The sequence below is a fragment of the Plectropomus leopardus genome, chromosome 10 (genome assembly GCF_026936395.1).
Source record: "Plectropomus leopardus strain MGB_pleo_1.0 chromosome 10, ASM2693639v1, whole genome shotgun sequence".
NCBI classification, from domain to species: Eukaryota; Metazoa; Chordata; class Actinopteri; order Perciformes; family Serranidae; genus Plectropomus; species Plectropomus leopardus.
Window position 1 is genome coordinate 5,402,816 of NC_142185.1, and position 18,168 is coordinate 5,420,983.

The following is an 18,168-nucleotide window of genomic DNA, read 5'->3' on the forward strand; positions in this document are numbered from 1 at the left end:
TAACGTAGCGGCCGCACTTTAATATCTTTTTTTTCCTCCCAAAATGGTAACCATAAAGATTGCACCGTGGTCGGTTGAGGAGATGCAAACGTTCCTCACCTAACTGGCCAACGAGCGTATCCAGCGAGTGCAGGTCTGTGTGTATGCATGGTTCAATGACGGGGGAGCTAAGGGGAGCTCGGATCCTCTGACACATTCAGGGGGAGCTCTAAAAAATGGGTCACTTTTGTGTTACAGATTATATATTTTCTGCACATACCGGTTCCTGAAATAATAAAAAGTATAGAAGAAATATGTCAATGTTGTATGTTTATTCACTCACTACATTCCATTTCCGAACATCTGTCTCCACTATTTAACTTCTGTGTTTATTCCTGCTGCGGCCATCTGTGCATGAAGCGGTGCTGCATTTAACTTCCTACATTTAAGTAGTCACCTGAAGTCCTCATCATCCGACAGAAGGGACAGAGAGAGAGAGAGAGGAAATGTTACCAGCGGGTATTGTATTAGTAGAATCTTTTTCGCAGAAACCCTGTTATTGACCGTGTGCTGCCGCACATTTTATGAATGTTACATGTTGTATTAGTGGTGCGCACCGGAAAATGGGGCTTTCCCTAAGTGGGAGTGTCCCACAGCATCCCTATGACAACCAGCTACACTGAGCTGGTACTATCTTACAATGGAAAATGACCCCTAGTAAAGTATCTGATACCAAAGGCGAGTAGAGTAGAGCCAGTACCATGTCGTGGAAAAGCACCATTAGTGTCTTTAGTTCCCAAACACTCAATGTTGTTAAGAGAAAAGGTGATGTCACACAGTGGTAAAGATGCGACAACTTTTTTTAAAATGTGTTGCAGGCATCAAATTCAAAATTAGTGTTTGATTATTGAAAAAAACTTTAAACATCAACCATCTTGTCTTTGGGTTGTATTCAATTGAATATAGGTCAAAAAGAATTTGCAAATCATTGCATTCTGTTTTGATTTATGTTTTATACAGTGTCCCAACTTTTGTGGAAGTGTGGTTGTATATAGCCTATAATACATTGAAATAACAGCTACAGACTGGGAGTTTTTCCTTAGACAACGTGAGGGTCGTAAGGATAGAGGGATGTCGCATGCTGTAAAGCCCTCAGTGCTGGCCAAAAAAAAGAAGCTACCGCCTGGATCCTTTGTACACTGCCTTTTGCTAATGATAGAGTTAAATTCTGACATTACAGATACAATGCACATTTTTCCCATGTTATTTTGGCTCAGGACATTTATATTTAAAACTTTTTCAGGAACTAACCTTGACAGTGTCATCCTGTCTGGTTTTGAACCTATTGTTGTAAGCTGTAATGGTCTTGCCATTGAGGACAAAGGGGCCACGACTCCGTAGGGCTCTGAAGGATTCAAAGAGCTCATCAGCATTGTCTTTGAAATCCAGCTGGACAGGCTCAGAGGCAGAGTCCATGGCCAGCATGCCCACTTGCACAGTGGGATCTGATGAGCAACTGATAGGTGCCATCTTGGAAATCCTCTGCAAAATGGCTCCCATCTTGCTCTGAAGGTTGGTCTGAGCACTGAAGATGTTCTGGGCAGAAACATCAAAGCCCACCAACACCTCTATGTTGCAGGCTGTAAAACAGAGCATGGGTTCATTTTAAGGCAATTTTTTTGTGAACCACAGAACACAACTGGAAATTGAAACTGTAAAACAGCTCAACAATAAAGTTCATTTAGAAAAAAAAAGTAATAATATGATGTCTCTTACATTTAGAAGTTTCTGGCACACCAACACACAGCTTCCCTTTCACTTCATCATCCAAGGTCTCCAGAATTTGTTCGGTGAGCTCGTCAAGTTCCTTAAAGGTGCTTGCTCGAGCCACAGTGGTGGACTCGCTTGCCAAGTCTTCTAACTCATTCTGAATGTCACCCACTCCTACAGCAAAGACTCGTGCACCTTTTTTCTTCAGACCAAGGGCTGCTGTTTTGCCATCATCAGTGGAGCGTCCTCCAGTGAGAAGCATTAGGATCTGAGGAGTGCCTTCATCTATCCTACTGCCTTTTTCTCTGGTAAAGTGAACATCTTGAACGTGGCGAATGGCTGCACCGGTGTTAAGTGTACGTCCACCCTTGTACTCTGCTCGGCCGATGGCTTCTACAATGTCTTGCTTGTTGTTGTAGGTGTTAAGGAAGAAGACGTCATTCACATCTGTAGCAAAATGCGCCAGGGCAATTCGCAGGTCATCTCTCTCGTTGAAGAACAGATCAATGAGGTTGGAGATGTACTGCATCACTGTGTTGAAGTTGTCCCTGCCCAAGTTGATGGAGCCGTCCACCAAAAACACTATATCAGCCTTTTTGGGAGAGGGCAGATCTGTTGCTTTGAGAGGGAAGATGAGATATTGATGAGGACATGGAATGGAAAAGGGGTGGGGGGGGTGCAATCGTGATTAGAGTTTAGCACTGTTAGATCATATTTAGGTAAAACATATGGTATCTAAGTATCTGCAATAACTGTAAATTTTTTTCATAACTTACAAGGATCTGTGGGTGGTTCCACGGTGATTGTCCCACTCAACCTCTCAATAACTCCCTGCTTGACTGCTGGCAGGCCATTGAAGTCACGGACCTGAAGGACATCATCTGGTGTGGTGGCAATTTGGTTCAGCTGCCTTGTGTCAGCACCAGCAGATCCAACACCAATGCAGTTGACCCGGGAGCCCTTAAGCAGAGGTCCATAGATTGAAACATCCTGGGGTGAACGTCCACCTGTGAGAACCACAAGATGCTGAGAGGCATCAGCGAGACGAACGCCAGCAGCGGGTTTTAACTCGTTCTTTATGACATATTCAATGGCGTCTGCCAGATCTGATGACCGGCCACCCATCTGACGAAGTCTTCTGACAGCAGAGACAACAGCTGGCTTGTTGTTGTGAGAGTTGAGCGAGAACTCTGTCTGAACTCTGTCTGCATACTGGACAACAGCCACACGCACTTGATCAGGCTTGACATCGAGCTGTTTGACAATGTCTAGGATGAAGTCACGGATATGAGCAAGGCCAGCAGCACCTGTATTGTCTGAGCCATCAATAAGGAAGATAATGTCCTTTTTCCCAAGATCCAGGATGTCTGCAAAATAAGCCCAAAAAAGATTAAGGGTTATATACTTCATTTGAAATATACATTAAAAAGAGGCTGGTGCATGAAAAATCTACTACTTTAACAAAGCTCCATTATAGATCGAGCCCAAAGGCTGTGCGTTGGTAAATAGGTGAACATACCCATGGAGTGCAGTGCACACTGCATCCATGAGCAGCACACAATGGCCACCTTGCTGAACTGCTGCGGTTTTTGTACTTTAGGTTTTCAAACTGATAGCATTGTTGCTGCGGCACTGCTGCAGAGCTGCCTACTGCTACTGCAACCACTGCACTGTATTTCTAATATTAAAAACACACACTCCAATCATTATGAAGCTGCGCAAGCCACTGTATTGTCAACAACACAGTCCTGCAAATATTTTCCAGTGAAAAGCCTTGTGTCAACAACTGAAGGGATTCTGTTGAAAGGACCGTTATCAGAGGGCTTTTTTAAACACAGTAAAGAAAAATTGAGTCAAAATACATATTTGTGTTTCTTTATGTTTGTGACAAATGAGAACAGCGAAACTGTAGTAAAAGGTGGTATTATTAATTATCAAAACACCATTTTCACTATTTTTGCAAAAACCACACGTGTCACAGGGAAAAAAATTAGCGAGACTCAGTTTCTCTAGACGCGCTGTAGCTGAGCCGCAGCCATGATGTGCCTTTGCAGGACTGCTCATGCCAGCAGTGTGGCAGCTCTAACCTGTTAACACAGGTGCCAAAATAAAAGACAACAGGTTGTTGGAGCCTTCTTTCTTTCTTTTTTTGTCAGTTATAGAAAGAATGTAAAATAGTTGGATTGAAGTGAAACCTTGAATATATGAGACTGTATTTCTTACCAACGGCCACTGTGGTAGGAGTGTAAGAACTGATGATATCAGCAGTGGATATTGTTTTGACTGAATCAATGAGCTGTGACTCCACTCTTGGAAGCTGCTGGAAACTGTCAACTGTATATACCAATTCGGGCTTCAGGGAAATCTGTCTCAGTTCATTAGGGTCTGCATTCCTTGAACCAATGGCGAGGGGTGCAACCTGGCCTCTCTTAAGCTGGTCAGCAGCACTGGATACATCATCTGTTGACTTGCCACCTGTGACTAGAATGAGGAACTGAGGCACACCGTCCTCAATGCGGCTTCCAGCTGTCCTCTGGTAGATATTTCTGTAGACCCACTCGAGGGCACGGCCTGTGTTTAGACGATTCCCACCTCTGCTTCGAAGTCTTGTCACAGCCTGGCGTACTTCATCTTTGGTGGAGTACTCGTTCAGAAGAAAATCTGCCCTGGCGTCATCACTATACTGCACCACTGAAATTCGGACCTTATCCAACCCTACATCCAGCTTCTCCACAACTCTTCTTATCATTTCGCGGATGGAGGGGAACTCACTACGCACTGCTGTTGTGCCATCAATCAGGAATACGACATCCCTCTTTTCTCCTCCTGTGGATTCTGTTGTGATTACTGCTCAAAAAGAACACAAGCACAGTTACAAGTATAATTAAAACGTTTATAATAAACACACAGAACACACAGTATGACTGACGGAACCAAATATTGTGTAAAGGATAAGCCACATGTAGAGCAATATACAGTGTATGCAGTCCTGTGCACAGACAATTTTGGGGCAGGTGCTCTAGCAAAAAACGAACAAAAAAGGGCATCTCTCTCATAATTATTAAAAAAAGTTATATACAGTAGCACATGTTTAGCTCAGTTACATATTTATTTTAATGCTCACACAATTCTTTAGGGTCCTCCCTAAATAATTTTTTGCATCAAATACTTCAATTCCTTCTTTCTGGTGAATTTTTCTGCATCAATTTATGATAGAAATGTATTTTATAATGTAAAGGAAAACACAAAATTCAGGTGGCAGGTGACAAACCAAAACAGAAATATAAGCCTAAATGATTTTAATGCAGTAAGACTCTCGGGCATTCTTTGAAATATTTGCTCCTCTATAGATCACATCTCTATCGGCACTTATTTCTTGTCATTGACTGAGTCAACACACATTTTAATGTGGATAAATGAGGGATGGCGTTCTGCAGTGAAATTTAAATGGTTAAATGATCAATGATTTGATTGAGGCAAAGTGAAAATATCAATCAATATCACCATCTTTAGGATGCACCTTTATTTTGAAATTCTGTGTCACTGTCAAAAAGCAAACTGCAGTCAAGTCATTTTACTGCTGCATTTATTAATAATTTGATGGTAAAGTTCCCATATGTATACATTATTGTACTCTATTTAAAAAATCCTTAAAAAGAATAGAAAATTCTTTTCATCAAACTCCATCATAACCTTGTTCAACATGTCCTCAGGTAATACTGCAATTATTTTCAAGTAATTTACATGCAGCATCTTTTTAAAATGGTTGGTAAAGTTATGTCTCATACTCATACAGTACTGCACTCCCATATTTAAAAATTGCTTAAAAAATACTATCAAATTGCTTTCATCAATATTACTATAATCTTGTTTAAAATGTCCCCAGGTACCACTGTGTTGATTTACAAGTAATCTCTCTGCAGCATTTAATAATAATTTGAAGGTCATACCCCATACTCATACATTACTGTAATCTTAAATTCTAAAAATCCTTTAAAAATAATATCATTGTTTTCATCAAACTCCATCATGATCTTGTTCAAGATGCCCCCAGGTACCACTGTAAGGTTTTTCAAGTAATTTTACTGCATAGTTACTTATAATTGCTTTGTAATCTGAACACGATTATTATGTTATTATTATTATAGTTTGCTGAAAACAATGCGACTTTTTAAAAATGGGTTTTTTGGCAAATGAGAATTCATATTATATGAGATATAACTTTAAAATCCAATTATTAATAAATACTGCAGTAAGGTTACTTGAAAATCAATACAAAATTACCTGGGGATATGACTTTGAATTTATAACAAATTACCGCTGTAAATCTACTTTGAAATCATCATAGAGGTACATGTTACATGAGATTATAGTTCTCAATTAATTTATATATATATATATATATATATATATATATATATATATATATATATATATATATATATATATATATAGGGATATTGTCATTATTTTGGCATATCACCATCAAAATGTATCTAAGATAGTGGAGCACACAGACGCAGCGGCTCACGGCTCTCCCTATCAAGTCTTATAATATATGTCGAATGTCTTTTAGTGTATATTGCTGGTGCACCTCGGGAGCAGCTCTTTAAATTTCATTGTACTTGTATAATGACAATAAAGTCTTTCTATTCCATATTACAGTTCTGTATTTAAATAATCATAAACTTACGTCAAATATATATTTCGATAAATGTACATGAAACAGTCGGAACTTCCGCTTTTTTATCAATCTTCATGGCCATTTGAGTAGAGATTACTGAATTGACGAGGTGACCTTAAATGCACCATGAAGTCCCTCTCTGCTTTATCCCAGCATTGGAGACGCGCATTGGATTTTCAAGTGCCAATTGCGCGACCGCTTCTTTCTGAAGTAAAGACAAGGTGACCGCAGTAAGGGAAACAGGAAGAAGATGATGAGGAGAACGCTATTTACACGGGAATAAATCAGTAGTGTGGAAATATTGTGGATTTAGAAGAAAATACGGATCAACAGACAGAGCACATGTATGTAAACAATGACAGTATGGGATTAATGACTGCACCTGGACAGACATGTTATGGGCTAACTTCAGGCAGCGACATTAGCAGCTTTATTTCAACAATGTAAGGCTGGAAAATGTCCACGTAGACTGAAACTCAACTATGCTGTTCTATCGGGAGATACATTGACTCAGCAAGCGGTGAGTACGAAAAAGTATGAAAAATACATGTTAATTGTCAAGCTAAACTCTGCTAGCTGCTAGGTCAATTTATGCAACGTGAGCGTGCTTAAACTAACACAGTGTGACTAGCTAAAACAGCTGTTTTGTCTGTGCAGCTTGGCAGTCATTAAAGAGCTGAATTTTATACCACCATTAAATCATATTGTTGTTAATACATGTTTTATGGCTGTTGGGAGAAGTTTGGCGTCAGGGCTTAATGACATATAGCCGTGAAGTTTTAGGGAAAAGGTCATAGTTTGGCTTTAAAATGTATACATTTCATCTGGAGAAGGCTTTCTGACAGAAGGCCCTGGTTGTTGTGTGTTTGTGGAGTCAATTTTAAGTAAACTTTACTGCAAGTTACAATTATTAATATTTTTTATGTGTCAGCAAACACCCTGTTGTCAAGAGAATATATATTATTTATTATCATGATGAACTGGTGATTTACACCTCTCTCATTTACATCGTATTCATCATCATCCTACAGACATGTTTCTTGTCTTCTTGCCTGAACTGCAGGGCATTTCATGTTTTCTTAAATTATCCTCCCATTTACCTGCAATGCTGTTAAGTCATGCCTGGTTCTAGACTGCTTTGAATACAGGGGCAGAAAGAGATGTTGGTTGCGAATATGACTTATTCTTAAATTGATGTGTGCTATGATGTAGGCATTTCATGTTTCTATCCAAAGCTAATTGGCTTTGCTTTTTAGAGTTTGAGGATATTTAGGGCTTAGACCGGACCTAAGTATAGGGGTCCAGGGGGATCCTCCCTCTGGAATTTTTTTTTTGACAAACAAGCTCTAATTTGATACACCTTATTTACATTTAAAGTACTAAATCTTTGGAAAGTAGAAATGTCTACCTCATGAAGTGACAAAACTGGAAGTAATTCATAATGGCTATCATTAGACATGTATTTGTTTAGATTTGTATTTATGTCAACAGTGTTGGAATGTAACTAAATAATCCTACTCAAGTATTGTACCTAAGTACAAATTTAAGGTTCATGTACTTACTGGAGTATTTCCATTTTATGCCAGTTTGTAGGCTATGTCTCTTCATTTCAGAGGCAAATCGTGTACTTTTTACTGCAATACATTCATGTGACAGCTTTAGTTACTGTATAGATTTATAGACTTCATAGACTTTACTTTATAGACTCCATAGAGTATGTATGGGTCAAAGACATAATTGGTTTTTTTTAAGCACCCAAAAATTTAAAGTGAAACACATTTTTACCATTTCACCTTTTTATGGTACACTGGGATGTAAAAAGTGCAATTTTATTATTTTTAACTGAAATAATAACCGTTAGACGTTTTTTAACATGATTTACATAAAACCACCCCTCTAAAATGTCATTCAGTGTAACAACAGCTTACAACCAATTAATCATGAGAGGCAAGTCAATAGCTACATTAATTAGATAGCATTTTAAAATACACATTTTGAGAATCACAATTCAACCCCCCAAAATTATTAATTTTCATTGTAAACCTTTATACTTTGGCAACATAATCACAAACACTGGGTTTTATCCTATCTGTTCACAAAACGTTTTTGTAAGAAATTTGATTTCATTTAAAATACCAATAAATATTTGATATTTTTGATAAGGGCTGATGTTAATTAAAAAAATCTATATGTAGAAAATCATACCAATTTATGCAATTTTTTAAAGCTTGATTCTGATAAGCACATTTTGTGCGCAGAGTGATACACGTGTGTAATATTAAAGCGGACCTTAAGGGTTAAAAACTGAAATGTCTTGCAAAAGGGGCACTTATCTATCAGAGGGTAAAAGGGCAGGTTCTTGAGCACCACCTGGGGTCTATCTGTGCACGTGCCTTCTGTAAAGCAAGTGGGGCTTGGTGTGCAAGAATGTGTGTAGGCTGTAAATGATCTTTTATACAACATCACTGAGTAAAATTACCTTCAGTAGTTGGGAAGACTGGACGCATCCTGCTGATGTCATCATCTGACAGCTCAGTGAGAGTGGTGATCAAGTTTTCTTGGACTGTGTACAGGCCGGGGAGGTCATCTACAGTGAAGGCAAAGTTAGGCACGTATGACACCACCTGGAGCTCTGCTGGGTTAACATCCCTGGTCCCAATGCTGAAGGGAAGAACTCTTGACTGTTTGAGGGAAGTTGCTGCACTGCGGATGTTGTCCGTTGAAGACCCACTTGAGACGACAATCACAAACTGGGGTACACCCTCTTGCTTCCTGCTGCCACGTGATGCTGTCAGAACATCCCGACTTAAAAACTGCAAGGCCTGACCCAGGTTACGTTGTCTTCCTCCCCGCTGCCTCATTCCCCTGACAGCATTCAAAACACCTTCTTTGGTTGTGTGTGTGTTGAGATACATGTCAGCCTGAGCAGTGTCACCATACTGCACCACGCCAATCCGGATCTTATTCTCGCCCACATTGAGACTCTCCACGATTCTGCGGATAAACTCCTGGATGATCGGAAATTCCCGTCCAACGCCTTCAGATCCATCAACGAGGAAAATGATATCCTTTCGGGGGCCCTGCCTCTCAGCTGAAAGAGATAGAGAACAGGAAATATTATAATCTGCTTCAGAAATGATCAAAATATGGAAGAAAAGGTCAAACGTATATTACAGCAGCAATTATACACAAATAATGATCTTTAAGTCAAAAAAATGATGCTTAACCATACTCCTTTTCCACTGACTGCTATAGGTGACCTGATGGCAGAATTCAAAATGTAAAATACAAAACGTTATCAGTTTTTTCATGAACATAAGAGCTTTATTTATTGAGAATTTGCAGTAGCTGTTTACAGTGACACATTTTGATGCTCTGTGGGCTCAATTTTTGATCATTCCAATATCTGTGTAGTGCGTTTACATAGTAGGGCTGGGTTGTAATAATTAATTAATCTGCTTAAATCCATCCTATGTTGTGTAATCCAATATTGGTACATAAAATCCATACATAAATACATAAAATCCAACCAGAGCTTCAGCCCTGTTAATCTTGCCGGTATTTAATGGCCCTGTGCTAAATTTTTAAAGACTGCAGTATTTAAAAATTGCGACCCTACCAGCTCTTTTATCTGTTAGCTTGCTTTTTTAACATGTGTAGTGTCATTTATTATCATGTTGCAGCAGCCTTTCCCTGTCTGTGCATTAGGGTTGCTGCTTCACATGTGCACAGGCACTGAGCTGATATGGCTGTGGTGGTGATGGTGAAATCAAGATTACATCATTTAAGTTTGCAACAGCTTGACTCGTTACTTTCAGTGCAATAAAACCTCCATGAGGAAAAAGCCAACACTTTATCATAACGACTTTTCAACAAAGCAATATTTCTGTCTGCAGTCTCTTTTCCAGTTGCTAGCGAATTGTAATTAACAAGCATAAAACAACAACTGTTTATTTTCAACAGTTTTGATTAGTTTGCATTGTATCTTATACCATCAGTAACATGACCTGCAGGCAGTGACCCTCCTCAGCAGTAGAGGGAGGAGAACAGAGGACAAGAGAATAACTGATGTCTATTTTTTTGTGTTTGTGTAACTGTCTCTTGAAAATGTCAGGAATATGATTTATTTCATTTACATTTTCAAAATCAGTGGCGATACCCAGCCCTATTATGTAGGAAAGTCTGAAGATGTAGATGAAACATTTTGATATGAATTAAGCAAAACATGTGGGAGGAGATAGGTTTATTAAGTTTTAGATTCAATGAAATATCAGATCAGAGTGGTTTGTTATGAATCTTCAAAGTCTGAACTTCAAATAGCCGCTGTAATTTCACGATCAGGACTGCTAGCCCCTAATTTCCATTGAGAAAGTATTGTATAAGGACTGGACCTATGCACCAAGTTTGTTTTATTTACATGAATGGGAGGGAGGAGGAGGAGGAGGAGGAGGAGGAGGAGGAGGAGGAGGAGGAGGAGAAGGAGAAGGAGGAAATGGCAAATACAACAGGCATTGACCGGCAGCAGAGCAGCCTGGCCCCTAATAATCAAATACAGAATATGAAAAGAATTTAAACGAACATACAAAATATGAATAAGATGAAAAAAAAGGAACAGTTGGTCTCTGGCAATGGAAAGAATGTGACTTAAAAAGATGCGATGCCAGCCATGCCATTGGGAAATACTGAGACTGACTCAAGAGCGTCAGACTAAAAACATTCCTCATTGTTCAAGGAGTGCTTTCTTTCTTTTTTTTTTTTTTTTTACAAATGGTAAATTAAATACAAAAAATGAGAGGGTTGATGACATACTACAGTATGTTCAGTATAAAGTATCCTGTTGAAAGATGACAAACATTTGCTTGTCTTATTTGGCTTGTTTTAAAATATGTATAATGCCCTAATACCAGAGTAAAATATACTAGTTTTTATATAGGCAGTGCTATATTTTTAATTTTTGAAATCATCATTGCATTAATTTAGGGACATATTTTTGAGATTTTTAAGATTTGTGCTAGTTTAATTTCTATTAAAAAAACTGCAACAGTGTCTTGTGACGACTAACTTCTGCTGTAGTTCTATGCTAACCTGAATGGGTATTAAATAATTCTATTGTGCAGCTTTTCTGGATTTTCCAAACTTTTTCAGAATTTATGATGCTCAAAATGATTTACCAATTGAAAACCACAAAACTGGAGACAGAGTAGGCTGCCTTGGAGCAGACAAAAGCTGAACTGACTTGGGATTGTGATTGGCCAATGAGGCCAGTCCCAAAGATACGTGCAACACGGTCTTGTTAACATCTCAAATGACAGGCACATTGAGAGTGTCAGAGAAGAAAAAGATGGGGCCTGACAGTTGTAACTTAATGGATTTTATATTGATTTATTCTTGTATGGCAAGTAAACACCTGCATGTGAAGAAATCAAGATTTTGATGAAAGTCTGTGTATTTTCTGAAAAGTACTGCTGGATTGCAGCACATCTCAAACTGGAGGATGCAGAATTATTGAATGCTGCTGTAGACAACAGATGCTGTAAAAATCGGGCATATAGTAAGTGCAGACGATCACTGCTTTAGAAATATTATTTGGTTAATGTCAATTAAAAATGAATCCACTTTAGGGAGAGTATGTTCTTATTAATTCCTTCGAATATTTAGTTTGTCCTTTCCAACAAAATAAGTGACTTTACAGCAGAAAGAGATAGGTCTGACATGTCTGTCATCAGAGTAAGCCGATGTCCATCTGCCAAAAACTTGCTTTACTCGACTTCATTTGACTGTGTGTCAGGACACTGCTCATAATGTCTGTAATACTACTGCTATAGCTAATGCCTGTACTGTAATTTGCTTTGATTGCCAAACAAATTACATTTTGTAAGGAAAGAAAGAATAAAAGTCAGATGCCCTTTCATTTAAACGTACCACATTCCATTAGTAATTCTGGAGTGAAGTCATAAACTGACCCACCCAGTGTTGGAGTATGTTTTTCAAAGCACCTAGCACTGCCTATTTCAGTTTTGCACAGAAGAGACGGCTAACCACCGCCTCTGTTTAAATGCACGGATGGAGCTAAACAGGTATTGCAGTGAAATCATTCAACATACCCGTTGGAGTTGGTAATTCTAGGGTGACGTCAGTAACAACAGTCTCCACGGAGGACTGAAGTTGCTGTTGGACACTGGGAAGGTCAGTGAATTGAGACACAGATAGAGCATAAGTGGGATCGTGGGATATTTTCTGCAGTTCTCTGCTATCAGAGTCCCTGGTTCCAATTGCAAAGATCAAGACACCCAACTGTTTGAGAGCAGAGGCTGGTGCATCAACACTGTCAAAAGACCTTCCACCACTTAGCAGTACCAGGATCTGTGGAACTCCATCCAGGCGCCTGCTTCCGCCAGACGGCGTGAAGACATTATCCCTCAAGTACTGGAGCGCTGCTCCAGTCTTGAGGGGTCTTCCGCCTTTGTGCCTCAAACCTCTGACAATGTTAAGGATTTGGCTCTTTGTTGCATAAGTATTCAGATAAAACTGAACAATGGGATCTCTGCTGAACTGGACCACTGCGACTCGGTCTTTGTTGTCATCGACACTGAGTGTCTCCACTTGTCTTTGGACAAATTCTCGCATAGCAGGGAAGCCAGTTCTTGAAGCATCAGATCCGTCCAACAAGAACACAATATCCCTTCCTTGTGGCTGTCTGTTCACTAGGGAAACAGAATATTAAGAGACATATTTAGATTCATGTGCGAAATGTTTCCCATGCTGTAATCAGATGATGGAAGCTAACCTCAAGCTTTACAACATTTACTTTTCTATTGCTGGCACAACTGTTTGGTCAAGTGGCACTGGCTGACCTGACCTTAGTGAAACACACTTCAGTACAGTTGGATTTTCATCCTACCACAATCTCAGAATGAAAAATCAGACACTTTCTTACCAGCTACTGTTGGTGTAATGGGCTTGTCCCTAGCTAGCACCTTGCCCATTGCAGAGGAGAGCTGTTCTTGGACAGTGGGGAGGTCAGTGAACTCAGACACTGATAGAGCGTAACTAGGGTCATATGATATCCTCTGCAGCTCTCCACGGTCAGAGCGCCTTGTTCCAATGCTAATCACAGAGATGCCCTGCTGTTTGAGGGCAGAGGCTGGGGTATCTACATTGTCATAAGACCTCCCACCACTTAGCAGGATCAACATCTGTGAAACGCCTCTCAGGTGCCTACTCCCAGAGTTTGTAAAGATGTTGTCCATGATGAATTGGAGGGCGGACCCAGTATTGAGGGGTCTGCCTCCTTTGTGTTTAAGCCTTCTAATCGCATCCACAACATCCTCTTTTGTGGTGTATGTTTTCAGATCAAAATGGACCTGAGCATCTCTGCTGTACTGGACTACAGAGACACAGTCATTATTTTCTCCCACATTGAGTTTCTCCACCACTCTCTCAAGAAAATCACGCATGGCAGGGAAGCTGTTCCGCGTGCTATCAGAACCATCCAGAAGGAATACGATATCCTTTTTGGCAGTGTCAACTGAGAAAGGACAGGAAGAAAAAATATCAAAACCTTGGCCAAAAATATGCTTGTGGACTCATCATCAAGTGGTAGAGTATGTTTTCCAAAGCGCCCTACCACTGCCTCTTTCAATTTTACACAGCAAAAAATGCTAACCATTGCCTCTGTTTAAATGCACAGATGGAGCTTAACAGCTATTACAATTAAAACACTACACTCAGTTTAGGTAAAACAAGTCAGGTAGCCTTACAGACCGTCAAGAAGCTGTTTTTGAAAACATACCAGGCCCAGTTGGTAATTCTGGGGTGAAGTAAGTAACCACAGTCTCCACGGAGGACTGAAGTTCCTGTTGAACACTAGGAAGGTCATTGAATTGAGACACAGATAGAGCATAACTGGGATCGTGGGATATCTTCTGCAGTTCTCTGCTATCAGAGTCCCTAGTTCCAATTGCAAAGGTCAAGACACCAAGCTGTTTGAGAGCAGAGGCTGGTGCATCAATACTGTCAAATGACCTTCCACCACTTAGCAGTACCAGGATCTGTGGCACTCTTTCCAGGCGCCTGCTTCCGCCGGACGGCGTGAAGACATTATCCCTCAAGTACTGGAGAGCTGCTCCAGTCTTGAGGGGTCTTCCGCCTTTGTGCCTCAAATCTCTGAGAGTGTCAAGGATCTCGCCCTTTGTGGTGTACGTGTTCAGATAGAACTGGACGGCTGGATCGCTGCTGTACTGGACTACTGAGACACGATCTTTGTTGTCATCCACACTGAGTTTCTCTACTTGTCTTTGGACAAATTCTCGCATGGCTGAGAAGCCACTTCTAGTAGCATCAGATCCATCCAACAAGAACACAACATCCCTTCCTTGTGGCTGTCTGTCTACTAGGGAAACAGAGTATGAAGAAACATATTTAGATTCATGCGTCAAAGGTTTTCCATGCAATAATGAGACGATGGAAGCTAGCCTCAAGCTTTGCAACATTTGCTCAGCTATTGCTGGCACAACTGTTTGGTCAAGTGGCACTGGCTGACCTGACCTTAGTGAAACACACTTCAGTACAGTTGGATTTCCATCCTACCACAATCTCAGAATGTAAAAATCGGGCACTTTCTTACCAGCTACTGTTGGTGTAATGGGCGTGTCCCTGGCTAGCACCCTGCCCATTGCAGAGGAGAGCTGTTCTTGGACAGTGGGGAGGTCAGTGAACTCAGACACTGATAGAGCGTAAGTCGGGTCATATGATATCCTCTGCAGCTCTCCGCTGTCAGAGCGCCTTGTTCCAATGCTAATCACAGAGATGCCCTGCTGTTTGAGGGCAGAGGCTGGGGTATCTACATTGTCATAAGACCTCCCACCACTTAGCAGGATCAACATCTGTGGAACGCCTCTCAGGCGCCGACTCCCGGAGGAGTTTGTAAAGACGTTGTCCCTGACGTACTGGAGAGCGGCCCCGGTTCTGAGCGGCGTGCCTCCTTTGTGTGTCAGCCCTCTAACCGCATCCACAACATCCTCTCTTGTGGTGTATGTTTTCAGATTGAAATGGACCTGCGCATCTCTGCTGTACTGGACTACAGAGACGCATGGTCGTTGTTTTCTCCCACATTGAGTTTCTCCACCACTCTCTCAAGAAAATCACGCATGGCAGGGAAGCCGTTCGCGTGCTATCAGAACCATCCAGAAGGAATACGATATCCTTTTGGCAGTGCCAACTGAGGAAAGACAGGAAGAGAAGAAATGAAAACCTTGGCCTAAAGTATGCTGGTGGACTCATCCCCAAGTGTTGGAGTATGTTTTCCAAAGCGCCTAGCACTGGCTATTTCAGTTTTGCACAGAAGAGACGGCTAACCACCGCCTCTGTTTAAATGCACGGCTGGAGCTAAACAGGTATTGCAGTGAAATCATTCAACATACCGGTGCAGTTGGTAATTCTGGGGTGACGTCAGTAACCACAGTCTCCACGGAGGACTGAAGTTGCTGTTGGACACTGGGAAGGTCAGAGAATTGAGACACAGATAGAGCATAATTGGGGTCGTGGGATATCTTCTGCAGTTCGCTGCTATCAGAGTCCCTGGTTCCAATTGCAAAGATCAAGACACCCAGCTGTTTGAGAGCAGAGGCTGGCGCATCAACACTGTCAGAAGACCTTCCACCACTTAGCAGTACCAGGATCTGTGGAACTCTTTCCAGGCGCCTGCTTCCGCCGGACGGCGTGAAGACATTATCCCTCAAGTACTGGAGAGCTGCTCCAGTCTTGAGGGTCTTCCGCTTTGTGCCTCAAATCTCTGAGAGTGTCAAGGATCTCGCCCTTTGTGGTGTACGTGTTCAGATAGAACTGGACGGCTGGATCGCTGCTGTACTGGACTACTGAGACACGATCTTTGTTGTCATCCACACTGAGTTTCTCTACTTGTCTTTGGACAAATTCTCGCATGGCTGAGAAGCCACTTCTAGTAGCATCAGATCCATCCAACAAGAACACAACATCCCTTCCTTGTGGCTGTCTGTCTACTAGGGAAACAGAGTATGAAGAAACATATTTAGATTCATGCGTCAAAGGTTTTCCATGCAATAATGAGACGATGGAAGCCAGCCTCAAGCTTTGCAACATTCGCTCTGCTATTGCTGGCACAACTGTTTGGTCAAGTGGCACTGGCTGACCTGACCTTAGTGACACACACTTCAGTACAGATGGATTTCAATACTACCACAATCTCAGAAAGTAAAAATCAGGCACTTTCTTACCAGCTACTGTTGGTGTAATGGGCGTGTCCCTGGCTAGCACCCTGCCCATTGCAGAGGAGAGCTGTTCTTGGACAGTGGGGAGGTCAGTGAACTCAGACACTGATAGAGCGTAAGTCGGGTCATATGATATCCTCTGCAGCTCTCCGCTGTCAGAGCGCCTTGTTCCAATGCTAATCACAGAGATGCCCTGCTGTTTGAGGGCAGAGGCTGGGGTATCTACATTGTCATAAGACCTCCCACCACTTAGCAGGATCAACATCTGTGGAACGCCTCTCAGGCGCCGACTCGGAGGAGTTTGTAAAGACGTTGTCCCTGACGTACTGGAGAGCGGCCCCGGTTCTGAGCGGCGTGCCTCCTTTGTGTGTCAGCCCTCTAACCGCATCCACAACATCCTCTCTTGTGGTGTATGTTTTCAGATTGAAATGGACCTGCGCATCTCTGCTGTACTGGACTACAGAGACGCGGTCGTTGTTTTCTCCCACATTGAGTTTCTCCACCACTCTCTCAAGAAAATCACGCATGGCAGGGAAGCCGTTCGCGTGCTATCAGAACCATCCAGAAGGAATACGATATCCTTTTGGCAGTGCCAACTGAGGAAAGACAGGAAGAGAAGAAATGAAAAACCTTGGCCTAAAGTATGCTGGTGGACTCATCCCCAAGTGTTGGAGTATGTTTTCCAAAGCGCCTAGCACTGGCTATTTCAGTTTTGCACAGAAGAGACGGCTAACCACCGCCTCTGTTTAAATGCACGGCTGGAGCTAAACAGGTATTGCAGTGAAATCATTCAACATACCGGTGCAGTTGGTAATTCTGGGGTGACGTCAGTAACCACAGTCTCCACGGAGGACTGAAGTTGCTGTTGGACACTGGGAAGGTCAGAGAATTGAGACACAGATAGAGCATAATTGGGGTCGTGGGATATCTTCTGCAGTTCGCTGCTATCAGAGTCCCTGGTTCCAATTGCAAAGATCAAGACACCCAGCTGTTTGAGAGCAGAGGCTGGCGCATCAACACTGTCAGAAGACCTTCCACCACTTAGCAGTACCAGGATCTGTGGAACTCTTTCCAGGCGCCTGCTTCACTGGACGGCGTGAAGACATTATCCCTCAAGTACTGGAGAGCTGCTCCAGTCTTGAGGGTCTTCCGCCTTGTGCCTCAAATCTCTGAGAGTGTCAAGGATCTCGCCCTTTGTGGTGTACGTGTTCAGATAGAACTGGACGGCTGGATCGCTGCTGTACTGGACTACTGAGACACGATCTTTGTTGTCATCCACACTGAGTTTCTCTACTTGTCTTTGGACAAATTCTCGCATGGCTGAGAAGCCACTTCTAGTAGCATCAGATCCATCCAACAAGAACACAACATCCCTTCCTTGTGGCTGTCTGTCTACTAGGGAAACAGAGTATGAAGAAACATATTTAGATTCATGCGTCAAAGGTTTTCCATGCAATAATGAGACGATGGAAGCCAGCCTCAAGCTTT

At 41.7% G+C, this 18,168-nt stretch overlaps 1 pseudogene; it reads right to left on the reverse strand.

Moving 5' to 3' along the window:
* The window catches only part of LOC121948882 (uncharacterized), a 59,191-nt pseudogene that overhangs the window by 21,631 nt on the left and 19,392 nt on the right, over positions 1-18,168 (reverse strand).